The 27,385-nt window shown below is 47.3% G+C and overlaps 1 protein-coding gene and 1 pseudogene across 1 annotated transcript in view; both read left to right on the top strand.

Annotated features, from left to right (window-relative positions):
* Window positions 1-27,385, top strand: part of LOC142258917 (uncharacterized) — a 199,684-nt gene that overhangs the window by 54,507 nt on the left and 117,792 nt on the right. The window lies entirely within an intron of this gene.
* Window positions 1-27,385, top strand: part of LOC142258930 (uncharacterized) — a 70,991-nt pseudogene that overhangs the window by 36,828 nt on the left and 6,778 nt on the right.

The raw sequence follows: 27,385 nt of genomic DNA, 5'->3' as shown, positions 1-27,385 counted from the left end.
ATATCGCTGCCCGTCGCGCACAAAATCGCGCACCCCCATCACACATACCTGCATAGCGACGTCGCTGTGACCGGCGTACCGCCTCCTTTCTAAGGGGGCGGTCCGTTCGGCGTCACAGCGACATCACTAAGCGGCCGCCCAGTGAAAGCGGAGGGGCGGAGATGAGCGGAACAAACATCCTGCCCATCTCCTTCCTTCCGCATTGTGGCCGGAGGCAGGTAAAGAGATGTTCCTCGTTCCTGCGGTGTCACACGTAGCGATGTGTGCTGCCGCAGGGACGAAGAACAACTTCACGACAGCAGCGGTAATTGGGAGAGGACCCCTATGTCAACGAGCAGCGATTTTGGACGTTTTTGCAACGATCCAAAATCGCTCCTAGGAGTCACACACAACGATATTGCTACAGCGGCCGGATGTGCGTCACAAATTCCGTGACCCAAACAAGATCACTGTAGCGAAATCGTAGCGTGTAAAGCCCGCTTTAGGCTGACATTGCCTACAAAGGATTCTCTATGAAGAATTAAAAATGAACATTTTATTTATGGTAAAGTAAATTTCTGCAATTACTTCTGAGTCTCTGAAATGAGGAGGCTTTGTAGAAAAATGGCTGCAATTCCTAAATGTTTCAAAGGATATTTTTATTCCACCCCTTTAATTAAACCTGAAAGTCTAAACTTCAGTTGCATCCCAGTTCTTACATTTTAGACCAAAAATAGCGGCCTGCAGAGCTGAAGACAGGAGAATTCGGTCACTGTCCAGATATTTCTGGGCCTAACTGTAATTAAAAATCAGAATAATATAAAGACAAGGACTCTGATTCCAATGATGTGTCACTTACTGGGCTGCTTGCTGTAGTTTTGATAAAATCACAGTACTATCGCTGGGGGATTATCACTAGAGAACTAGTAAACCTGCTGCCTTGTATCCTCCATCTCCACAAGCTCTGTATAACCCCACCCCCATCTGATTGACAGCTTTCTGTATATGCTCATTGTATACAGCTGCCAATCAGTGGTGTGGGTGAAGTTATACACAACAGCATTTCGAGAACTGGTAGATCTTAAACAGATAAAACTGATGTTTATCAAAACTTCAGCAAGCAGCCAAGTAAGGGACACATCGCTGGAATCAGGGTCTCTGCTTATAAAGGTCGATTGGACACACATGACAACTAGTTTTTTCCACTTAATCTATAAACCACATCCCAAAGCCATACGCTATTAAATGTTATATATTTAATCTTAAAAGCAGGCAGTGTTTACAAAAGACATTACTAAAGGGAACAAAACAATGCAGCATATCCAATTTCATAAAATAAAAGGAAATATTGAAAGAAAGTTACTGAACCTGGGTTACAGAAATAGCTTCAGATTTCTGGAGGGAAGAACTCCAATGGAACGTAGAACAAACCTACACAACAATCCTTCATTAAACAAGGATCATGATTGGCATGAGCTTAATATTAACACAGTTACACCCACATACTTCCCCTCTGGTGACTCATAACCGGGCTGGACTTAAGATAACTATAGGATGTGTCTAAAGTAGGCTCTACATGCTACAATATATCTAACGATGTGTCGGCGGGGTCACGTCGTAAGTGACGCACATCCGGCATCGTTAGTGATATTGTAGTGTGTGAAACCTACGTGCGTTTGCGATTGAACGATAAATTGTTGATCGCATACACGTCGTTCAATTACTAAAAATTGAACGTCCGGTTGTTCAATGTTCCCGAGGCAGCACACATCGCAGTGTGTGACACCCCGGGAATGATGAACACATCTTTGCTGCGTCCCGCCGGAAATGCTGAAGGAAGGAGGTGGGCGGGATGTTTACGTCCCGCTCATCTCTGCCCCTCTGCTTCTATTGGCTGGCTGCCGTGTGACGTCGCTGTGACGCCGAACGTCCCTCCCACTCCGGTAAGTGGATGTTCGCCGCCCACAGCGAGGTCGTATGTAAGGTAAGTACGTGTGACAGTATTTAATCGTTTGTGCGACACGGGCAACAAATTGCACGAGACACACAAACGATGGGGGCGGGTGCGATCGCATACGAGATCGCATGTGTAAATGTAAGGTGTAAAGCAGCCTTTAGTCTTAAAAAATGATGAGATTCCCAGGCAGGAGATATTACCGTCATCTTTCCTATCATGATTTTATCTGTTCATAGATGGGAGACATTGCATAGATATTTTCATCTCTCTGGCCAATATCCATTTGGCAGGACACCGGCCATCACCCAATGATGCAGAACAATGCTTTGCCTTCTCCACTTTATCACAAATTTTAAAATATGACTTTCCTATCTATTATATCAATGTAGTTCATAAAACCTCAATTCATATTTTCTATAAATGGAAACAAAGGATTTGAATTTCTCTGCTATTTTTCTGTTCAACAGCTGCTCTTATCTCTACCGGTCATAAATCTGTCCTTTTCTGCATTCTTGTGCATTCAAGATGAGATCGGCCACACATCTGCTAGAGGATTCTCATTAGGAGGGGGTCAGCTTCATAAGGGTCTTGTTGAGTCTTTATGGATTTTATAACTTCTATATGACACAGGACTACATATTGATGTTTTTCCAAAATCAAGCTTTTAACTCCTTAAAAGCCAAGGTAATTTTTTGGACACTTTCCTTGACTTGGTGCTTGAAGCTTTCATTGAAATCAGAAATATTACACTCCCATCTGCCCAAACTAACTTAAACAAAAAAAGAAAAGGTTGCTCTAAAATCATTATGCAATGATTCAGATATAGTAACTATCAGCCGACAAGGGGGATGGAATAGTCATCCAAAACAGGGATAACTATATAAGGAAGCTCAGAATATTCCCCCCAACCCCATACACTAAGAGATTACAACTATGGATCATTTTTGTACATTAAAAACAAATTATGCTCTCCTCATAACAAAAGAGAAAGGAATCTTAAAGAGAAGCAACCACCATCCAACATATTGTAGACCGATCTAGAACAGACATCAGCTGGATTGATTGCGATCTACGGTAAGTAGTATTATTCTATTTTTTATATAAAGAGGCCTCCGATAGCGCTATACATCCCGCCTTGTCTGACTTACGTATAATAGTTGTTATTTTATAGTTCACAATTGTCATTAAATTGATTTTTTGTTAAATTATATACTTTATTTTTATTGGAGGAGACATAACGGTGCAGAGCCAACTGGTCCTTTTCTATCATATTCTGGAACATGTGTAATGATGGTACATGAGCTTTTACTGGATAATAACAAGGGTTTGAGACCTTTAGTTTTACATCATGATCCCCCACCAATTCTTCCAAATTACGATCTTCATCCAATTAGTTTAGCATTACAATGGCCTTCTGTTCAGAGAAGGAGAATCCTTCAAATTCATTAAACATCGTAAATTTATTACTAGAGTAATTCTGATCTGAAACATTTCTATCCTCAGCAAAAAAATGCCATTGATGAAATTTAAGCCCCTGACCAGGACTTTGATCTGCTAAACCGATAAGACAGTGGGTGTCAAAACCAAAACACTATGTCACACCAGCGCGTACAAACACTCAACCTCCAGTGTAACACAATGGAAACGGTAAGAAAGGAAGGCCCTAATGATGGAGATTAAGACCATGATTAAGACCCTAATAGGTTGAAACGCATAGGAAACATCCTCTGTCCTGTTACTATGTGCCTCCTGTGTGTTGGTTTTTTGAATATTTTAATGGAGACAATAAAGGTTTCAATTTTTTAATAATGACCTTTAGTCTCCTTGAGACGCTGGATCCCTCCTTTTGAATTGTTGTTCCCGCCCGGGTCAGGGCGTTTTCCGTGCTATGGTGGTGGATTCAGGAGTAAAGAAGGGTGAGCTGGAGTATCTTCTTAATGACGGGGAGAGGGGACACCTCCTGAAACTCACCTGAGTCTGTACCCTATGCTCCCTAATATTTCTATACGGGTCCTTCCCCCTTTTGTCATCACGTGTCTAGGCCTCCACTCACCCTGATCTCACCCTGGCTAGTGAGAAGGCTGGCGAGAGCAAGAGTCTCACCACTGCAGTACCACAACACAAGGTAAAGGAGACAGAGGGAAAATAGACACAAAAGGAAAAACACTTCAAGCTCTTCCAAAGCAGCTAAACACCACAACTGCAATAGTCACAACTCCTCAGCTTCTTCCAGAGACCGGTTCCTTCCAAAGTGGTCAGCATAAAATGAGAATCTATCATCAGCATCAGATGATAAGATGCATGGCTTTTTATAACAAAGGGGAGTGGTCACAAAAGAGATGCACCTGAGATTAAGGCTACAAAGCACAGCCAGATTAGAAAGAGTCCTTAACCCCTACAGCACCAAAAGAAAGTAGACTCACTCAAATCAAGTTGTAGACCTGCGAACAATAAGGTGCTGTGACCTTCTGATCCCAGACTCACCAGAGATCTCCTCAGAGCGGGACACACTCATGACACATTATCCATAAATACATTCATAATCAAGTTCATTTTTTCTTGTTCCGTATTGGAGATCTTGTCATATCCTTCTTATTGGTTCTCCTTCCTCCTCTTCATTTTCTGAATTCCGGAATTCTCTGAATGACATATTAAAATAAATTATCAGGATTACAGTCTGAAGATTCCAGATCTGTGGATCTTTTCAGCGTCCGTGCAATAGTTATTGTGAGGGATTTTCTTCAAGATTTACTTCAGCAAAAGAAGGTGTTTGCCCGACATTGCAATATGAGCCAAATGTCTATCATGGTGCAGAGAAAGGCGGGAATCGCTCCCCCCTAGAAGGGGGACTCCTGGGACAAACAGGGGACAAATGTGGAGTGGGAAAATGTGTGATCAGTGTTGGACAGAAATAAAATCTATTTTAGTATAGGTTATTACTTATGTTGTGCTCTGATCTGGAAGAACAGGAATTGTGAGCACTTTGGGAATGTCACAGAATGGATTGATAAAGGTATAACTAGATTGTGCCCATTATTAGAGGAATGTGATATGTACATTGTGTAATGTTAAATATCTCTGTAACCGGAGTGTAATCTCCAGGACGTCTCCTGTCTGCGGCCTCCAGAGCCAGAGAGTGATTGTGTGACAAGACTTAGAAATACAATTGAAAATTGGAACACCTCATACACACGCGGCTCCACTCTGTACACCTCGTACACACGCGGCTCCGCTCCGTACGCCTCGTACACACGCGGCTCCGCTCCGTACGCCTCGTACACACGCGGCTCCGCTCCGTACGCCTCGTACACACGCGGCTCCGCTCCGTACGCCTCGTACACACGCGGCTCCGCTCCGTACGCCTCGTACACACGCGGCTCCGCTCCGTACGCCTCGTACACACGCGGCTCCGCTCCGTACGCCTCGTACACACGCGGCTCCGCTCCGTACGCCTCGTACACACGCGGCTCCGCTCCGTACGCCTCGTACACACGCGGCTCCGCTCCGTACGCCTCGTACAAACGCGGCTCCGCTCCGTACGCCTCGTACACACGCGGCTCCGCTCCGTACGCCTCGTACACACGCGGCTCCGCTCCGTACGCCTCGTACACACGCGGCTCCGCTCCGTACGCCTCGTACACACGCGGCTCCGCTCCGTACGCCTCGTACACACGCGGCTCCGCTCCGTACGCCTCGTACACACGCGGCTCCGCTCCGTACGCCTCGTACACACGCGGCTCCGCTCCGTACGCCTCGTACACACGCGGCTCCGCTCCGTACGCCTCGTACAAACGCGGCTCCGCTCCGTACGCCTCGTACACACGCGGCTCCGCTCCGTACGCCTCGTACACACGCGGCTCCGCTCCGTACACACACGGCTTTGCTCCGCACACCTCGTACACACACGGCTCCGCTCCGTACACCTCGTACACACACGGCTCCGCTCCGTACACCTCGCACACACGCGGCTCCGCTCCGCACGCCTCGTACACACGCGGCTCCGCTCCGTACGCCTCGTACACACGCGGCTCCGCTCCGTACGCCTCGTACACACGCGGCTCCGCTCCGTACGCCTCGTACACACGCGGCTCCGCTCCGTACGCCTCGTACACACGCGGCTCCGCTCCGTACGCCTCGTACACACGCGGCTCCGCTCCGTACGCCTCGTACACACGCGGCTCCGCTCCGTACACACACGGCTTTGCTCCGCACACCTCGTACACACACGGCTCCGCTCCGTACACCTCGTACACACACGGCTCCGCTCTGTACACCTCGTACACACACGGCTCCGCTCTGTACACCTCGCACACACACGGCTCCGCTCCGCACACCTCGTACACACACGGCTCCGCTCCGTACACCTCGTACACACACGGCTCCGCTCCGTACACCTCGTACACATACGGCTCCGCTCCGTACACCTCGTACACACACGGCTCCGCTCCGTACACCTCGTACACACACGGCTCCGCTCCGTACACCTCGTACACACACGGCTCTGCTCCGTACACAGCGTACACACACGGCTCTGCTCCGTACACCTCGTACACACACGGCTCCGCTCCGTACACCTCGTACACACACGGCTCCGCTCCGTACACCTCGTACACACACGGCTCCGCTCCGTACACCTCGTACACACACGGCTCTGCTACATCCACACTGTAAACCCCTCCTGACCCCACACATAAACTTCCCCTCATCCAGCACCATGACACCCAGCACAGCAGAGCCCTGCATACACTGAGGAGCTGATCATGTGACCCCTGACTCCTCCCCTCCATGTGACATCATCACAGGGCCTGTAAGCACAGAGCAGCCATATATCTAGTGTGCGGCTCTGCAGGTGGAGGTAGGTGCAGGGTATTATATATCTAGTGTGCGGCTCTGCAGGTGGAGGTAGGTGCAGGGTATTATATATCTAGTGTGCGGCTCTGCAGGTGGAGGTAGGTGCAGGGTATTATATATCTAGTGTGCGGCTCTGCAGGTGGAGGTATGTGCAGGGTATTATATATCTAGTGTGCGGCTCTGCAGGTGGAGGTAGGTGCAGGTTATTATATATCTAGTGTGCGGCTCTGCAGGAGGAGGTAGGTGCAGGGTATTATATATCTAGTGTGCGGCTCTGCAGGTGGAGGTAGGTGCAGGGTATTATATATCTAGTGTGCGGCTCTGCAGGTGGAGGTAGGTGCAGGGTATTATATATCTAGTGTGCGGCTCTGCAGGTGGAGGTAGGTGCAGGGTATTATATATCTAGTGTGCGGCTCTGCAGGTGGAGGTAGGTGCAGGGTATTATATATCTAGTGTGCGGCTCTGCAGGTGGAGGTAGGTGCAGGGTATTATATATCTAGTGTGCGGCTCTGCAGGAGGAGGTAGATGCAGGGTATTATATATCTAGTGTGCGGCTCTGCAGGTGGAGGTATGTGCAGGGTATTATATATCTAGTGTGCGGCTCTGCAGGTGGAGGTAGGTGCAGGGTATTATATATCTAGTGTGCGGCTCTGCAGGTGGAGGTAGATGCAGGGTATTATATATCTAGTGTGCGGCTCTGCAGGTGGAGGTAGGTGCAGGGTATTATATATCTAGTGTGCGGCTCTGCAGGTGGAGGTAGGTGCAGGGTATTATATATCTAGTGTGCGGCTCTGCAGGTGGAGGTAGGTGCAGGGTATTATATATCTAGTGTGCGGCTCTGCAGGTGGAGGTAGGTGCAGGGTATTATATATCTAGTGTGCGGCTCTGCAGGTGGAGGTAGGTGCAGGGTATTATATATCTAGTGTGCGGCTCTGCAGGTGGAGGTAGGTGCAGGGTATTATATATCTAGTGTGCGGCTCTGCAGGTGGAGGTAGGTGCAGGGTATTATATATCTAGTGTGCGGCTCTGCAGGTGGAGGTAGGTGCAGGGTATTATATATCTAGTGTGCGGCTCTGCAGGTGGAGGTAGGTGCAGGGTATTATATATCTAGTGTGCGGCTCTGCAGGTGGAGGTAGGTGCAGGGTATTATATATCTGGTGTGCGGCTCTGCAGGTGGAGGTAGGTGCAGGGTATTATATATCTAGTGTGCGGCTCTGCAGGAGGAGGTAGGTGCAGGGTCTCTGTTATTTTGGGGTCATCATCATTATCATTAACTCCTTCATGTCCAGTTCCAGACCAGTTTACTCCGGTTCTTGATCAGGCACATTTTCATATTAGAAAGGGGAGGAGCCAGCACTGCTTGATCAGACATGTCAGATGGGAGATAAATTCCCCTCCCCCGGTCCCCCCGTGTGGTCAAAGTGCCCCCATCCCCCTCCCCATACTGATCATCTAAGATGGTGGCCGCACGCTGCATTCATCCTCCTCCTCTGATTTCTGTCGCATGTGATGTCAGATGTGACAGAAACGTCCTCCCCAGGTTCAGCTAAGTCACCCCCTGTCACTCCCCAGTCCTCCCCCGGTCTCCCGATACCTGCTGCCGCTCCGGTCCCCGCGATCCCTCCTCATCCTCTCACCCGGCCCCCTGCACACAGTGACACTGAGCTTACTGCAGATCACACTGCTCTCCGCTGGACCCGTGGAGTGTGAGTGCAGTATTCTCAGGTCACAGCTCACATGGAGGGTCTGCACTTCCAGAAAATGGGGGAAAGGGTTAAATGACCTTGGGTCACTAATCTGACACCTCCATTATATAGTAATGTCTCGCATCAGATTCAGGTCACTCCAGCCCGGCCCAAATGGGTTCTGGGCATCAGAACTGGCACCAAATGAGCAAATATCACCCAGATGTGAATAAGTAGCTGGTGTTCTGTAAAGTTCTCTTCCGGCTGATGTAAATGGGTTTGTGTCACTAATTAGTAATCACAAAGGGAAAGCCGCTATTGTTCTCTGATTTCAGTCTATTCTCACATTATTATGGTTTTACCTATACAGATCAGTGGCCCAAGGACATTTAACCCTTTCCATAATGCCCTTCGGTGTCACTTTGATGCTGATTTTTGTGCCAGTTTTATCATTTTTGTTGCTGCTTTTCAGTGTATTCACATCCGGGCTCCGCACTGCAGGGGATTATATTGTTGTCATTTTTTATCTTTTGGTGCTAAAAACCATTAAAAAAAATTTTAAAAAAATTGCCAAATAAGAAACCGACTTCAGCCTCGTCATAAAATCAAACAAACAAATAAGACGAAGACAGGAACATGAAAATGAAGCCGAGAAAATCACGGAAAAAAGACACAAAAATTACTTGAATATCCGACAAGGAAAACTATTTTCCCAGATCTTTAACCCCTTTATGACAGCCTTACGGATTAAAACGGCGGCAGAAAAAGGAACTTATTCTGATCCGCTGTTTTAAAATGGCGGCAAGAAAAAGAGTGTATACCGTCCCCCAGCATCGGAAAATCTCCGGGGTTTCAGCTCCTGGGGACTGTAGCAGAGACCCTGAAGATCAAGATTCAGGCTGTTTTTTCCGCTCCCCGGTCACGTGGTCACTGGTATACGCTGGAGAATCGTGATTATATTGTAGAAAAAAGAAGGGTCGGTAAATAATGATTTATCTCCCACCTGATCAAACATGTCACATGAGAGATAAATGTCCTCCCTCGCTGCCCCAGTGTGGCAAAGTGCCCCCCATCCTCCGTCCACCTCGCCCTTCCCCCTCATGATCACCTAACATGTCCACCACATGTGTTGCACACTGGCTTCACACGTCCTCCTCCACTGATTTCTGCCTCATCTGACATGTCCCCAGTCCCCGGACATATCAGATGAGGCAGAAAAGTCATCCCCAGGTCCAGACAGGTCATCCCCGGTCCCCTCGGTACCTCTCTTGCAATGTCGATCTCCCGCTACTCCTGCTTCTCCTTGTTATCAGAAGAAATGTCAGCCGCATGCGCAGAGCAGCTCTCAGCCAGCTCTGCACACAGTGACACTGAGTGTACTGCAGCTCACACTGGCGGATTGTGGGAGTGTGAGTGCAGTATTCTCAGGTCACTGCAGCCACGCACCTCACATGGAGTGCCTGCACTCCAAGAAAATGAAGGATACGTTCACTGAGTGTGCCCCCTATATTCTGGAATGAGGTTACTGCAGGTCACTCTGTTGGACCGGTGTAGTATGAGTGCAGTATTCTCAGGTCACTGCAGCCACACTACTCACATGGAGTGCGGCTGCTCTTCCAGAAAATGGTGGATACCTTTCCTGAGCAAGCCCCCCATATTCTGGAGGGTCCAGAGTCATCATGGAACCTCCAAAATGGATTACGGCTGACCAGATTTTTTTTTTTGTTTCAATAAATTGGTGAAAGAGGGAATGTATTGGGAAGTGTTTTTTTAAATTATTTTTTTGGGTCATATTTATTTTGTTACTGACTGGGTTCATAATGTCGGTTATCTGACACTGTGACATCACTAACCGCTGGGCTTGATGCCAAGTAACATTACACAGCTGGTATCAACCCAATTTACCACCGCACCAGGGCAACTGGATGAGCCTGGTCAAAGCGCCAGGATTAGAATATCTAATGGATGCGCCACTTCTGGGGCGGCTGCGGCCTGCTAATTTTAGGCTGGGAATGCACAAATAACCTTGGTCCTTTCCACCCTGAGAATACCAGACCACAGCTGTCCACTTTACCTTGACTGGTGATCCAATTTGGGGGGGACCCCATATTTTTTTTATTATTTATTTATATAAATTTATTTATTTAAAAAAACTGTGGGGTGACCTCCAAATTGGATCACCAGCCAAGGTGAAGCTGAGAGCTGGAGTCTGCAGGCTGCAGCCGTCTGCTTTAGCCTAGTTTTTTTTTGTTATTTATATTCACACACATATATATATATATATATATATATATATATATATATATATATATATATATATATATAACAGAGGGAACCCCACGTTGTTTTAGCAAATTTTTTTTTTGGCTAAATACAAAGTTAAACATTAGGGATGAGCAAATATATTCGCCACTATTCGGTATCCAGCGGATAATGGGGTATTCGAGGTATTCGGTATCCGACGGCTAATATGGTATTCGCTCCGTTACTTTCATTTTCATTTATGGACTTCCTGGCGCCTTTTTCCAGCCAATGAACACATCTGACGTTGCTTGCCCTCACAGTAACGCCGCAGCCATCTTTGTTGTGGTGTTACTGTGATTGGCTTGGCCGCACAGCGCCATAGGGGCTATATAAGGCTGCGACCATTTTGTGAACACGCATTAATTCCTGAGCTGCCGGTGTAGCTAGACTGTACTGTGTGCGGGACAGCGTTTCTCCAGCCAACTAATACTAGTCCTTCTAAGGGCTGAAGATATTTAGCATTAGCTGCTAGCGGCTGTGTATATCATAGAAACAGGTATAGGGACAGTGCAGTTCGTTCTATGAGATAGTGTTCCTGCTGCATAATCCAAAATAGTCCTTGTAAGGGCTGAAGACAGTGTCCACTATGTGCTAGCAGCTGTGTAAATCATAGAACACGGTATAGGGACAGTATTACTGCATTGCTTAGGTGACAGTCGTTCCTGTTTTAAACTGGCAAAAAAAAAATCCTCTTATTAGTGCTGCATACAGTCTGTTACTGCAGTGTGTGATATAGGGAGAGCTTATTCACAGGCAGGGAGAGATTTAAAGCTGTCCTGACATCTGCTACTAATAATCAATAATCTCAGCACCGCTACATCCCTTGTGTCTGTTATACTAGCAATAGGTATTACAACAAGGTCCCAAAATTGTAAAAGCAACGTATTCACAGTCTGAGTGTTAGGAGTACTTTACATGCTGCGACATCGCTAGCGATCTCGTTAGTGATGTGAAATTCTAGATCACAAGTGTGATCTTTCGAGATCGCACATGCGTAAAATGACCTATGTGCGACCTCGAAAGATCGCACTTGCGATCTAGAATTTCACATCGCTAACGAGATCGCTAGCGATGTCGCAGCATGTAAAGTACCCTTTACCAAATTTTAATTAATACTAGGTGTCAATGGCACTACTTCTGCCTGAAGCAAAATACTGTTATAGCACCATCCTGGTGGTGGTGTCTTCAGATCTTACAGAACCTACATAGTGTCCTGCTCTTACTAAAACACAGTCTGAGTGCCAAAAACCAATACTAAAAAAAATGTTGTCAAACCCTGTTTTCTTTTGGGGCTGAAAGACATTCACAACATCTTTGTCGACTCCTCCAAGTGGTACTTTGTCCAATAAAGGTATCTTGCGGTTTTTAGACTTACAGAATCAGCCATCGTGGGAAACTATTAACACAAGTTTAACAACCCGGCATCAGTGTTGTTCCACTGCCTGTAGAAAAGGTCACGTTACAGTATTCACCTTCAAATAATCAAACCAAAAAAATGGGAAATAGAGGGGGTAAGGGCCGTGGATGAGGTGGTAGTGACAGTGGTGGTCGCCCAAGCAGTGGGATCGAGCCAAAGAAAAAGGTTCCTGCTTTATCTACTTACTGCTGCCTTCCTATCCCAATTTACTTGTCCACGTGGGAAAGCACTCTTGGGCCCTGAACAGTGCGAACAGGTAACGAGTTGGCTAGCAGAAAATGCCTCCAGTTACTTGTCCAGTAGCTAATCCCAAGGGTCCACACAGACAGACTTGAGTAGCCCAGAGGTTGGCCCATCGAATCCTCAGCCTGGTCCTCCTTCCTCACAACATCAGTATTCTAAGGAAACATATGACATCAAAGCAGGTTACTCTGAGGAACTGTTTCCGGGACCCTTTGACCTTTCTTGCCTCTCACCGTGCAACACCACTAACGCAGGTGAGGTCGTGGTGTGCAGTGATGCACAGATCTTTGAGCACCCAAGACCAGAAGAAAGCCATGTTGTTGGCCGTGACATGCCGTGCAATCAGGTGGAAGTGTTGGAGGATGATGAGACACAGTCGTCCTCAGGTCAGCCTGAAACCTCCATTCCCGAAGATGTTGACCTTTAGGAATTTGGAGACGACCTGGTCGATGATGAGGTGACTGATCCAACATGGACAGGTGGCATGGATTGCGAGAGCAGCAGTGCAGAGGAGCATGCGCCCATATTCCACAAAAAGGCTGTAAGACAAAGGGTTTTGACCACTGCCAGAAGTCAATCAACTGTGCACATGACACCACCACCTATGGCATCTCAGAGTCCAAGGGTCTGTGCACCACCTCAGCCATCTCAGAGTCCAAGGGTCCGTGCTGCGATTGTGTGGGAGTTTTTTTTCCAAGAGTCCTTTGGACCAAGTGGTTGCCATTTGTCAAATCTGTCAGACCAAGCTTAGCAGAGGCAGAAATACTTCCAGCTTGGGTACCTCCAACATGAGAAACCATATGTTAGCCAAGCACACCACTAGGTGGTTGACAGCTCAAGGTGAAAAACACGATTTCCAGACTCAAAACTCTGCCATTTCCCCTGGGCTGCCTGCTTCCCAAACTGGTGTGCAAGAAGGTGGCGCTGATGCCTCTTTCTCCCAATCTGATGTTGGCCAAACTCAATCATCAACGACCACATCCTTCTTCGGTGTCCCAGCGTTTTATTCAGTTGTCCATACCACAGACCTTCGAAAAGAAGCGAAAATACCCCGTTACGCACCCAAGGGCAGAAACCATAACTGTACACATTGCACGATTGATAGCCCTTGAGATGTTGCCATATCGGCTTGTGGGAACAAAGGCTTTCTGCGACCTTTTGGAGGTGTTAGAACATCGGTACTCTGTGCCTAGCCACCACTATTTTTCTCGTTGTGCCGCCCCCGCGCTCCACAGTCACGTCCGTAAACATCAAATGGGCTCTCACCAATGCCATAACAGGAAGGTCCACTTAACCACAGACACGTGGACAAGCGGAAGTGGACAGGGACACTACATCTCACTGACGGCACACTGGGTGAAACTGGTGGCGGCTAGTACAGAGTCTGAGCCGGCAACATCCCATATAGTTCCCACACCAAGAATAGCGGGGCCCACTTCAATCACAGTTTCAGTAGCCTCCTACACAGCAAAAACTCCCTCCTCCTACTCTTCATCTGGCTCCTGTGCATCCTCCTCAACATCCGCCGGTGTCCAACCGCTGACATCATTCCCCAGCTGGGATCTCTGCAGCACTGCCTCGGCTAAGCGGCAACATGCTCTACTGAAGCTCATCTGTATCGGTGACAAATCGCACGTGGCACCTGAGCTTTTGAAAGCAATAACTGAGCAGACAGATGAGTGGCTTGAGCCATTGGAACTCCGTCCAGGGATGGTAGTGTGCAATAACGGTCGTAATCTGATGGCGGCTTTAAAGCTTGGAAAGCTTGTGCACGTTCCTTGTATGGCCCATGTTGCCTGGCACAGTTTTTTGTGCGGCAAAAAAAAACGCGTCGTGCCGCATCCAGCCAATGCGGCGCATTTTTCAATGCATGCCTATGGATGCCGGATGCGGCGCAATGTGGCAAAAATCGCATCTGCCCGCCGCATGCGGTTTTGTCCACTGCGCATGCTCAGTAGCATGCCGCAAGCAGCAAAAACCGGACGGGCCGCATGTAAAAAACGTATGCAAAGGATGCGGTGTTTTCACCGCATCCGTTGCAGAGGTTTCACATCCGGATTGAGCCGCACGGCTCAAACCGGATGTGTGAAAGCAGCCTTAGGGAGACAGAATGTATTCTTAGCAGTGACACACAAAGGTTCCCAGTTCAGAGTCTGGGACACATGGCACAGTTCATGTCACACTGCATTTCTCATGACTGTCGGTTAGTCCACATTTTGGCAGACAACAAATACTGGTTATGTACCTTCCTTGACCCACGCTACAAAGACAAATTTGCTTCGCTACTTGTGGAGGCAAATAAGGATTCTACTACGGAAACATTCAAGAGGGCTGTAGTGGAGCAGTTGATGAAACGATTACCCTCAAATCATGCTGGCGTCAGAGGTAGCGTGTCATCTCACGCAACAGGATTACAAGAGAGGGCTACGCATAGTAGGAGCAACACAAGCGGGGGACTAATGTGCAAAAACTGGTCCATGTTCCACAAACCGACAACTTCGAATCAGATAACGGTTGGGGGAACTATGACAAGGAGGGAACAGTTAAGTAAGATGGTGAGGGACTATGTAGGTGACCATATTATCGTGCTTTCTGAGTCTACAGTTCCCTTTAACTATTGGGTTTCCAAGCTCAACACTTGGCCAGACCTCGCCTTATACGCTTTGGAAGTGCTAGCTTGCCCTGCTGCGAGTGTGTTTTCAGCTCAACGGGGTCAATAATAACAGATAGTCGCACACGACTATCCACGGAAAGTGCAGACAGCTGGATGATGGTCGGCCAAGGGCGGGTAGTACTTCAACTAATGGTGCTCAGAGTCGCTGCATGCACAGATGGATATCTCAGCTCAAGCTCTCATTAGCGCAGGCGCCGACTCCGGCCGCCATTTCTTTGAAGGCCTAGTGCAGAGGAAAGCAGAGCCCAATGCCCCAGGACAGAGCAGAGCCCAGTGCCCCAGGAAAGAGCAGAACCCACAGTACCAGGACAGAGCAGCGCCGCAGCCCGCAGTGAGTATCTGGGTCTTCCTCTGCACCACTGCAGCATCGCCTACTCCAGCACTGCCCCTGCCTCCTGTGACCACCACTGCCACTCCCCTCTGGGAAGACACCACCGGATTATAAAACGGACCCCATGGTTTTTTTCTTTTTTTTTTTTTTTTTTCTCTAACTTTGGGGTGCGTCTTATAATCCGGTGTGTCTTATAAAACGAAAAATACGGTATATACCCTGCACCCCCTACAGTGACTGACAGGCGCTCAGCATTAGAACCTGCTGTCAGTCATGACCGAGAGCACGTATACAACCACAGATCACTGTATACTGAGCAATAACTAAAACCTCAACGGAGCCATCTGTATGACTGAAAGCCAGACACTGTTATATTACATGTTTATGACCACATGTAAATATTTCTTAGCTATTTTGTAACACTTATTATTTTGTATATGTGGCTGTTTTCTTTACCTGATTGGAGCTAATAAGATTTGGATTGACAGTGGTATCTTCCTATATTTCACACATTTGGGGGGGAGCGGGCTAGTTCTGTATTTAAGTATTTGTTATTTTCATCTTACTTCCTTTATAACTGGGGCTGATATAATGAATCAGCAGTGGATATGAGCGTTGTTCGAGGTTCGCCAATTTCATGTTCGAGTGATTTTGGGGGTGCTCGAGATCGAACTCGAACGCGAGCTTTTTGCTAAAAGCTCGACAGCTCGAGTTACGTTCAATAACGGTTCGATCAACAAAAAGCCTAGCTAGTTACTAGCTGGCTTTTCACTTTAATAGTTGAGTCACTCTTTGATTCACACTATTATCAAATTTCAGCGTATAGTGTGCGGGGGGGACGCATTTAGATCTGTGCTGCTGGGAGAATGGCGATCGCCATTTTTTTTTTTTTTCCTAAGCGTGCGTGCAGTGGGGCGGCCCAGCATGTCAGCCAATCCCAGACACACACACAGCTAAGTGGACTTTTTGCCAGACAAGCAAGGGCATGTGTCATAGGTTGTGAATGTCATATGTCCTTATGTCCTTGCATTATAAATACGGCCATTTTCCCTCACGGCGCCATTATCTGCCTTCTGCGTGTGGGTGACAGTCACTGCTCACGCAGCTCCTGTCGCCGCTTCTGCAGTGTACGCTACACACACAGCGCTGTACAGATTAGGGACAGAAGTTTATTTGAGCCCTTTTCAGGGATGATTTCCTGGGGCTCAGCGCCATAGCTGACTGGCAGGTCCGTGGAAATGCTGTATACAGCTTTAGATAGCATCTGTGTACCTAAGCTCAGGGAATTCCTTGCTGCATTTCATCATTAGGAGGGATAGAAAGTGAGGCTTCCTTTCCTGTCCACTGACCCACAGAACCCAGCCACTGTACCCACCTGCCCACTTTTGCCACGCTATTTTTATAGCAAACAGTGCTGAAACTTAGTGGCATTCAAAAAGTGGCTGCTATACTCCATTGTTGTCCCACTGATGCCAAGCAAATTCCAGCACCTCTGCATTCTACCCTCCTGCCCATGTTTGCTACGCTATTTTAATAGCAAAAAGTGCTGAAACTTAGTGGCATCCACAAAGTGTCTGCTATACTAATTTAGTGTCCCACTTGTGCCAAGCAAGTCCCACCACCTCTGCATTCTACCCTCATGCACATTTTGCTACGCTATTTTTATAGCCAACAGTGCTGAAAATTAGTGGCATCCGCAAAGTGTCTCCTATACTCTATTAGTTTCCCACTGGTGCCAAGCAAGTTCCACCACCTCTGCATTCTACCCTCCTGCGCATTTTGCTACGCAATTTTTATAGCAAACAGTGCTGAAACTTAGTGGCATCCAAACAGTGTCTGCTATACTAAATTAGTATCCCACTGGTGCCAAGCAAGTTCCACCACCTCTGCATTCTACCCTCATGCACATTTTGCTACGCTAATTTAATAGCAAACAGTGCTGCCAGTTTTAGGGCCATAGTTGCATTGTCAGGGATAGTCAGTGTTGGTTCTTCCAATAAGGATAACGTTTGGAACACCATTCTAAGTCTGAACTGGGTGCAAAAACCTAAAAAAACATCACTATGGGGAGATAAGGTATGCACACCAGTGACTATGTAAGGGGAATACATGAAATAGCAGAAACTGCTGTGTGAATACTGAGAGGACACACACAAGCTAGGGACCCCAACGTAGAGAAATACTTTGGCGTAGTGTTGGGGCTCTATTGCATTGATCAATTCAGTAGCTAAATTTCTCTTGATTCATATGTTCATGGCAGTAATGCAGATTCCATTTTTCACATTTTCACTCTTACATATAGCTATTGGATTTTTCAAGTCAGTATTCACACAGCAGTTTCTGCTATTTCATGTATTCCCCTTACATAGTCACTGGTGTGCATACCTTATCTCCCCATAGTGTTGGTTCTTCAGCTTTCAATAAAGCTAGACCACCTCTGCAATCTACACCACCTCTCAATTTTTGCTACCGCATTTTAAGTGGCTAATCTTGTTGCTATCAAAATGAGTGGCAAAAGGACAGATGCTTGTGGAAAGGGGAACAGGCGTGTTGGAAAAGGAAAAAAAGTTTGTGTCCGTGGGGAAGGTGGCAAAGCTACATTAACATCTGCTGAAGATAGGCCATCTACCAGCAAAAGTAAGATGTCTACTACTTTCCGTGGACAATCCGATGTGCTCCCTTTTTTACGGACCCGAACAACTGTAACAAAGGTAGATGATGCACAAAAAAAGAACATGCTTGAATGGATCTCAAGTGCTCCAACAAGTGCCCTCTCTTCCACCTCAACTATTACATCAATAAAAAAAAAATAGTCCTCTGAGTTGTCATCCCAATCACACTTGCTTTCTCCCAGCTCTCAAGTCTCCACCCGCCCTGTACAGTATGGTGTAACTGAGATGGCTGAGTCTGCAGAGCTATTCAGTCACACTATAGCCTGGGAATCAGAGGTCTGCTCCCAAGCTACAGTGAGTACAGACCAGGAAATGGTCTACAGTGATGCCCAGAAGCTTTGTGACTCAGATTCAGGCCCTGATGACCAAGTTTCTGAGCATAATGTAGACCCTCATTCACAAACTGTAACACCTGTTGATGGAGACAATGAGGAACATACTGATGACGATGAGACGCAGATACCAGATTGGGATGACAACTTAAATATTCGGTCAGGGCAGGAAGAGGCTAGGTCTGAGGGCGAGGGGAGTGCAAACAGAACGCTTGATGAAGAAGTTCTAGATCCCACTTACTGTCAACCCACAGTCAGGCATTTGAGGAGGTCAACAGAGGCGGTGGAGGAGGATGCAACTGACGACGAAGTTATCTTGCGCCTTCCTGGACAGAGTCAAAGTACTGGTAGCACATCTACAACTGCATCCTCAGCCACCACTCTGCCTCTGAGCACAAATCGGGGTGGCTCTGCAGGTCGCATGTCCTCTAAGCCTTGCCTAGCCTGGTCCTTTTTTGACCTTGCAAAGGATCTCCCAAATCATGTGATCTGTAAAATTTGTCGGGAATCTATAAGTAGAGGCAAAAAGCTCACCTGTTTGACAACTTCTTCCATGAATCGTCACATGAATACCAAGCATAATTCCCAGTGGGAAGCTCACTGTGCTGCAATGCGGCGTAGCGTAGCGGGCCAACCACCGCCTGCCCCTTCCAGTGCATTTGTGCACTCTTCATCTTCTATGACTGTGGGGACAGCTGTCACACCTGGTTTTCCACGCACTCCTTCCACCACTGTAACCGCAACAGGCAGTTTGCTTGGTAGGTCGTCAGTTGGTTTGGAAGGGGAAACAAGTGCGGGCGTACAGCTCTCTCAGACATCGATAGCACCAACTTTCGATGAAGGCAACATCATGTCTCCGCCTGCACTTTCCTCACAAACCTGCATTTTTCCAGGGACACACTACTCACCACCGTCTCCACTTAGCAGCGAGATCTCTGTCCCTCAGATGTGGACAAATAAAAGGCCATTTCTTCCGACCCATGACAAAGCTAAGAGGTTGACTTTATCCCTCTGTAAGCTCTTGGCTACCGAAATGCTGCCTTTCCGCCTGGTGAACACAGAGGATTTTCGAGACCTTATGTCCGTCGCTGTGCCCCAGTACCAGATGCCCAGTCGACACTACTTGTCTAAGAAAGGTGTGCCTGCGCTACACCAGCATGTCGCACACAACATCACCGCTTCCTTGAGAAACTCTGTGTGAATGGGTGCATTTCACCACCGATACTTGGACCAGTAAGCATGGGCAGGGGCGTTACATGTCGCTGACTGGGCACTGGGTAACTATGGTGATAGATGGAGAAGGGTCTGCTGAACAAGTCTTGCCGTCCCCACGACTTGTGCGTCAATCCTCTGTATGTAGAAGTTCCTCCAACGCTTCTGCCTCCTCAACCTCGTCTGGGTCCACCAGCGTTGTAACTGCGCAGAAGGAATCACGCACACCTCCTTACTATGCTGGCAGCAGAGCACAACGGCATCAGGCGGTCTTTAGCTTGAAATGTCTTAGAAATAAGAGCCACACAGCGGCTGAGTTGTGGGCAGCTCTGCGGTCCGAGTTTCGTAAATGGTTGTCTCCACTCAACCTGCAGCCAGGTAAGGCCGTGTGCGACAATGCTGCAAACCTGGGTGCGGCCCTTCGCCTTGGCAAGGTGACACACGTGCCTTGTATGGCTCACGTGTTGAACCTTGTTGTCCAGCAATTTTTAACACACTATCCTGGCCTAGATGGCCTTCTGCACAGGGCACGAAAACTGTCTGCTCACTTCCGGCGTTAAACCGTCGCAGCTGACCGACTTGCATCACTCCAGAAGTCTTTCGGCCTGCTAGTTCATCGCCTGAAATGCGATGTGGCGACACGCTGGAATTTGACTCTCCACATGTTACAGCGACTGTGGCAGCACCGCCGAGCACTGGTATGACGCACTGGTATGACGTATAGCCTGGGCCAACGAGATGCAGAGGTGGGGCAGATCACCCTGATGAAGTGGTCTCAGATCAAGGACCTATGCACCCTTCTGCACAGTTTCGACATGGCGACGAATATGTTTAGCGCTGACAATGCCATTATCAGCATGACAATTCCAGTCATTTACATGCTAGAGCACACGCTAAACACTATTCGGAGTCAGGGGGTGGGACAACAGGAAGGGGAGGAAGTACAGGAGGATTCATATGCGCAAGGGATAACAACAACATCACCAAGGTCCAGACGTTCATCATCACCAAGGCGGCAGGCATGGGAAGATGGGGGAGAGGGATTAACAAGGGCGCATGGTAGCAGGCAAAATGTTGAGGAAGGTGCAGGAGAACATGAAGAAATGGAGGACGAACTGTCCATGGACATGGAAGACTCAGCAGATGAGGGAGACCTTGGTCAAATTTCAGTTGAAAGAGGTTGGGGGGAGATGTCAGAGGAAGAAAGAACGGGTAGCACCTCTATGCCACAAACACAGCGCGGACTTGATCCGCATGGATGAGCAAGACACATGAGCGCCTTTTTGCTGCACTACCTACAACATGACCCTCGGATTGTCAAAATTAGAAGTGATGATGACTACTGGGTTGCCACACTATTAGATCCCCAGTACAAGTCCAAATTTTGTGAAATAATTCCAGCCATAGAAAAGGACGCACGTATGCAGGAGTATCAGCAGAAGCTGTTACTCGATCTTAGCTCGGCTTTTCCACCAAACACCAGCGGTGCACGGCGTGAATCTCCCAGTTGTCACTTGACAAACATGGGACTGTCTCGTCATCAACAATCAAACCGTACCAGCAGCACCGTATCTGTTGCTGGTAACAGCAATTTTATTGAATCGTTTCATAATTTTTTTAGACCATCCTTTGCAAGGCCAACAGAGACAAGAAGTCTGACACATAGTCAACGGCTGCAGAGGATGATACAGGAGTATCTCCAAATGAACATCGATGCCATGACTTTGCAACTGGAGCCTTGCTCATTTTGGGCTTCAAATCTTGAAAAATGGCCTGAGCTCTCCACTTACACCTTGGAGATCTTGTCATGTCCAGCTGCCAGCGTTGTCTCAGAACGTGTCTTCAGTGCTGCTGGGTGTGTGCCGACAGATAAGCGCACACGTCTGTCCAGTGACAATATGGACAGACTAACGTTCATCAAGATGAACAAGTCATGGATCCGCAAGGACTTTACTACCCCTGTGTCATCCTGGGGAGAGTAAAAGCTTGTGGATTTGGAATGTGCTTGATGCAAATGTACCTGTCAAGTTTGCAACTGGGGCACAAGTGATGCCACTGAAGTGGTGTCTGTGGGGCCCAATTTTTGGAAAAAAGGTGCGACTCTGCTTGGAGTCCCCCCTGCTGTGTTTTTAAAAACGAGCCAAGATGAACAAGTCATGGTTCAGCAAAGACTTTGCTACCTAGGCCGGTGTCATCCTGGGGACAGCTAAGGCTGGCGTATTTTTGAATGTGCTTGATGCAAATCGACCTGTGAAGTGTACAACTGGGGCATAAGTGCTGCCACTGAAGGGCTGTCTGTGGGGCCCAATTTTTGGAAATAAAGGAAACTGTGCTTGGAGTCCGCTTGCTTGCATTGCTTTTAAAAATGATCCAAGATGAACAGATCTAGGATCAGCAAAGACTTTGCTACCTACCCCGGTGTCATCCTGGGGACAGTTAAGGCTGGCATATTTTGGAATGTGCTTGGTGCAAATCTACCTGTCAAGTTTGCAAATGGGGCACAAGTGATGCCACTGAAGTGGTGTCTGTGGGGCCCAATTTTTGGAAAAAAGGGAGACTCCGCTTGGAGTAACCCTTGCTGTGTTTTTAAAAACGAGCCAAGATGAACAAGTCATGGTTCAGCAAAGACTTTGCTACCTAGGCCGGTGTCATCCTGGGGACAGCTAAGGCTACATGCGCACGCTGCTTCTTTTTCGTGTTTACGAACTGCAGCCAAAACTGCAGCCAAAACTGCAGAGAGAGCCTTCAACTGTCAGAGAGAGCCTGGAAATGTCACAAAAAATGTAGGTGCTTTTTTGGTGCGTTTTTGGCTGCAGTTTTGTCAACAATTGTTTCATTATTTTTCAGTTCAAACAAGCCCATAATGCTTGTCTTGATCCGGCAAAATGTGCTTGTCCGGCGGCCGGATGGAACGTTGAGGGGAACGTTTTTGTACCCGGCAAAAATACGGATCTGGTGGGGTGTTTTATAATGATAGCCTATGGAAGCCGGATCATATGCCGGAAGCCGGCGCCGGTTTCGTTTTTGGGCATGCCCAGACTGTGTGTAAATAGTCTCTCTGTCGGTCAGTCTCTCCCTCCCTCCCTCCTTTATACTCATCAATCACGGGCGCGGCGCTGCACGGTTGTCACACTGCTCTGGCGGCTTCTCCTCTTTTGAAAATGCCGGCTGCTCATTATTCCATCGCATTTTCCTTCGTTCCCCCGCCCACCGGCGCCTATGATTGGTTGCAGTGAGACACGCCCCCTCCCCGAGTGACAGGTGTCTCACTGCACCCAATCACAGCAGCCGGTGGGCGTGTCACTATGGCGCATAGAAATAAATAAATAATTTAAAAAAACGGCGTGCGGTCCCCCCCAATTTCAATGCCAGCCAGATAAAGCCATACGGCTGAAGGCTGGTATTCTCAGGATGGGGAGCTCCACGTTATGGGGAGCCTCCCAGCCTAACAATATCAGTCAGCAGCCGCCCAGAATGGCCGCATCCATTAGATGCGACTGTTCTGGGACAGTACCCGGCTCTTCCCGATTTGCCCTGGTGCGTTGGCAAATCGGGGTAATAAGGAGTTATTGGCAGCCCATAGCTGCCAATAAGTCCTAGATTAATCATGTCAGGCGTCTCCCCGAGATACCTTCCATGATTAATCTGTAAGTTACAGTAAATAACCCTTGGTACCATTCTTTCTCCAAGTCTTTTTTTGAGTGAAGCTGACCATAGAGAGAAACCCTCTTGGATTACTCTGAAAGGTTTTTATAAATGTGGTGCGAATAAATGCAAAGCGTGCGGTTTTGCACAGAAAGGAAAAACCTTTCAGTCTACCTCAAATCAAAAAACTTTCCACATAAACTCCCTAATCAATTGTAACACGACCTTTGTCATATATGTAATAACATGTAAAACCTGTAACATTCAATATACAGGCTGCACGACGGGCCCTTTGAAAGTAAGAATTAGAAGACATCTTTCAGATGTTTTTAAACAGAATGCAATTGCTATATCAGCAGTTTCAAAACACTTTGCCTTGGTGCACCAGAGTGATATTAGCGGCTTTCAATTCAAGGGTGTAGAACAGATATCCAGACCGATCAGCGGTGGAGATCATAAAAGGAAATTATTAAATAGGGAATCCTTCTGGATTTTTACTCTCAACACTAGACATCCGGAAGGCTTAAATAATCGCCAGGATCTGATACTACACTATTAAATATAACTGGTATTACACCTTATTGATATTACACCTAATGGCATCAATGTGACTTATATCCCAATTCACACTATGCGTTTTTTTTTTTTTTGTTTTTTTTTTTTGCTTGCAACCAAAAAATTGCTATTGGAATATTGCTTATCTTAATATGAATGGAATATTAGATTATTACACCTAATGGCATCAATGTGACTTATATCCCAATTCATACTATGCGGTTTTTTTTTGTTTTTTTTTTTTGTTTTTTTTTTTCCTTACCATATGCTTGCAACCAAAAAATTGCTATTGGAATATTGCTTATCTTAATATGAATGGAATGTTAGATTAGTATATAATATCCATCCACTATTGCATTTGGTATATTGTTGAAGGGAAGGCATATGTTATATATATGTGGAAAGTTATTTGTCAGATTGTCATCTTATCAGAGATCATATATCTCTTGAGGTATTTAACTATATCTATATTGCTATACGCAGAGTGTCTTGTTGGATCACTATATACTATATTCATAGTTACATTAAACAACAAGGGAAATCGGTCTATACAAATGTTTTTTAATATGTTGTTATTTTATGTGTATATATGTATTTTGTGTATATATTTTTTGTATCAGTGCACACTTGCATTATACCATATTATATCATGTATACTCATATATGTGAATTTGCTACTGTGTATCTCCATTGTTTCGGATCCCTCGTAATTACTAGTTGAGGAGTTGCCTCTAGTGAAACCACACATGTGAAACTAATTAGTGGACCAGGGATCCGATTTAAGGGAGATGGTTACACTCTAAGTCAGAACATGACTAAGACCTGAAGCGTCGAAACGCGTTGTTCTGCCATCTTTCTGACATCTATTATGGTATCTGCTGGATTTTTATTACCTTATTTTCAATAAAAAAGGATTTTTAATCTATTCCTGGTGCTGGAAACTTCTTTTTCTATTTTCAATTGGATGGCTGCCGAGCCTCATTCCTTGCACAGGATCCCTGAATGCAACCAGCAGGTCAGTCCTTGGTGAGCTGGACTCTCCCTTATCTTACAGTAAATAAACACACACTTGAAAAAATCCTTTATTTGAAATAAAAAACACTAACAAATTTCCTCGTTCTCCCATTTAATAAGCCCGACAAAGCCCTCCATGTCCGGCGTAAACCAGGATGGTCCAGCGTCGCTTCCACCTCTGCTGCATGGAGGTGACCGGAGCAGCAGCAGACACCGCCGCTCCTGTCAGCTACACGCAGCAAATGAAGACAGCCGCGCGATCAGCTGATGATGTCACTGAGGTTACCTGCGGCCACCGCTGAATCCAGCGGTGGCCGCGAGTAACCTCAGTGACAGCTCATCTGATCGCGCGGCTCACCTCATTTGGTGGCTCTGGCAGCTGAAAACATTGATTTTCCCCTCTTGCTGCCGCCGCTGATAATCCCGTTCTCCACGTGTTCCCCGAACTACCGTGTCCCCAGCGTGCACGCACAAGGGAGATGATGGACCCCTCTCGCTGCCGCCGCCGCTGATAGTCCCGTCCTCCACATCATCTTCCCTGTGCGTGCACGATGGGGACAGTGGTACTTCGGGGAACACGTGGAGGACGGGACTATCAGTGGAAATTTTGGAAATATTCTTACCAATTCAATCAGCTTCCTTACATTAATCTGCATACGTTGATACCAGGTCATGTCTTGTGCTGCACTCCAAAGTACTGCTCTTACACTATTTAGCATGGAACAATGGGGTTTCCACTTGCCTGTTACCTCACTTCCTGACAAATCACCTGCGTTTTTGGTACCAAAAACGCAGGTAAAATGCACCACTTTTGATAGCATGCATTTTTCCTGCGTTTTTGATGCCCTCATTGATTTCAATGGGTGACAAATGTTGACAAAAACGCAGGAAGAATGAACATGCTGCATTTTTTTTTGTCACAAACTTTTGACAAAAAAAACGCTGACAAATAAACTGCAGTGTGTGCATGACAAATCTGACTTCTCATAGACTTTGCTGGGAAGTCAAATGTCAGAAAGTTCTGCTGACAAAACTGCAGCCAAAAAAGCAGCAAAAAAGCAGCAAAAAAAGCAGCGTGCGCATGTAGCCTAAGGCTGGCGTATTTTGGAATGTGCTTGATGCAAATGTACCTGTCAAGTTTGCAACTGGGGCACAAGTGATGCCACTGAAGTGGTGTCTGTGGGGCCCAATTTTTGGAAAAAAGGTGCGACTCTGCTTGGAGTCCCCCCTGCTGTGTTTTTAAAAACGAGCCAAGATGAACAAGTCATGGTTCAGCAAAGACTTTGCTACCTAGGCCGGTGTCATCCTGGGGACAGCTAAGGCTGGCGTATTTTTGAATGTGCTTGATGCAAATCGACCTGTGAAGTTTACAACTGGGGCACAAGTGCTGCCACTGAAGGGGTGTCTGTGGGGCCCAATTTTTGGAAATAAAGGAAACTGTGCTTGGAGTCCGCTTGCTTGCATTGCTTTTAAAAATGATCCAAGATGAACAGATCTGGGATCAGCAAAGACTGCTGCCTACCCCGGTGTCATCCTGGGGACAGCTAAAGCTGGCGTATTTTGGAATGTGCTTGATGCAAATGTACCTGTCAAGTTTGCAAATGGGGCACAAGTGCTGCCACTGAAGTGGTGTCTGTGGGGCCCAATTTTTGGAAAAAAGGGAGACTCCGCTTGGAGAAAAGCTGGGTTCACACATAGCGACAGCGACAACGACATTGCTGTTACGTCACCATTTTCTGTGACGTAACAGCGACCTTGTAAGTCGCTGTTATGATCGCTGCTTAGCTGTCAAACACAGCGACGCAGCAGCGATCATAACGTCGCTACATGTGCAGAGAGCAGGGAGCCGCGCACACTGCTTAGCGCTGGCTCCTTGCTCTCCTAGCTACAGTACACATCGGGTTAATTAACCCGATGTGTACTGCAGCTACATGTCACAGTGCAGAGAGCAGGGAGCCGCGCACACTGCTTAGCGCTGGCTCCTTGCTCTCCTAGCTACAGTACACATAGGGTTAATTACCCGATGCGTACTGCAGCTACATGTGCACAGAGCAGGAGTCGGCACTAGCAGCAAGAGCGGCGGAGGCTGGTAACGAAGGTAAATATCGGGTAACCAGGGAAAGGTCTTCCCTTGGTTACCCGATGTTTACAGTGGTTACAGCTTTCCGCAGCTGCCAGACGCCGGCTCCTGCTCCCTGCTCGCTTCATTTCGTCGCTCTCTCGCTGTCACACACAGCGATGTGTGCTTCACAGCGGGAGAGCGACAACGAAAAAATGAAGCAGGACATTCAGCAACGAGCAACGACCTCACAGCAGGGGCCAGCTCGTTGCTGGATGTCACACACAGCGACAGCGACGGGACATCGCTGCAACGTCACAGAAAATGGTGACGTAGCAGCGACGTCGTTGTCGTCATCGCTGTGTGTGACACCACCTTTACCCTTGCTGTGTTTTTAAAAACGAGCCAAGATGAACAAGTCATGGTTCAGCAAAGACTTTGCTACTTAGGCCTGT

This window comes from Anomaloglossus baeobatrachus, assembly GCF_048569485.1.
Source record: "Anomaloglossus baeobatrachus isolate aAnoBae1 chromosome 5 unlocalized genomic scaffold, aAnoBae1.hap1 SUPER_5_unloc_18, whole genome shotgun sequence".
Classification (NCBI taxonomy): domain Eukaryota; kingdom Metazoa; phylum Chordata; class Amphibia; order Anura; family Aromobatidae; genus Anomaloglossus; species Anomaloglossus baeobatrachus.
Note: the sequence above shows the minus strand (reverse complement) of the source record. Positions and strands in the feature narration are given on the sequence as shown.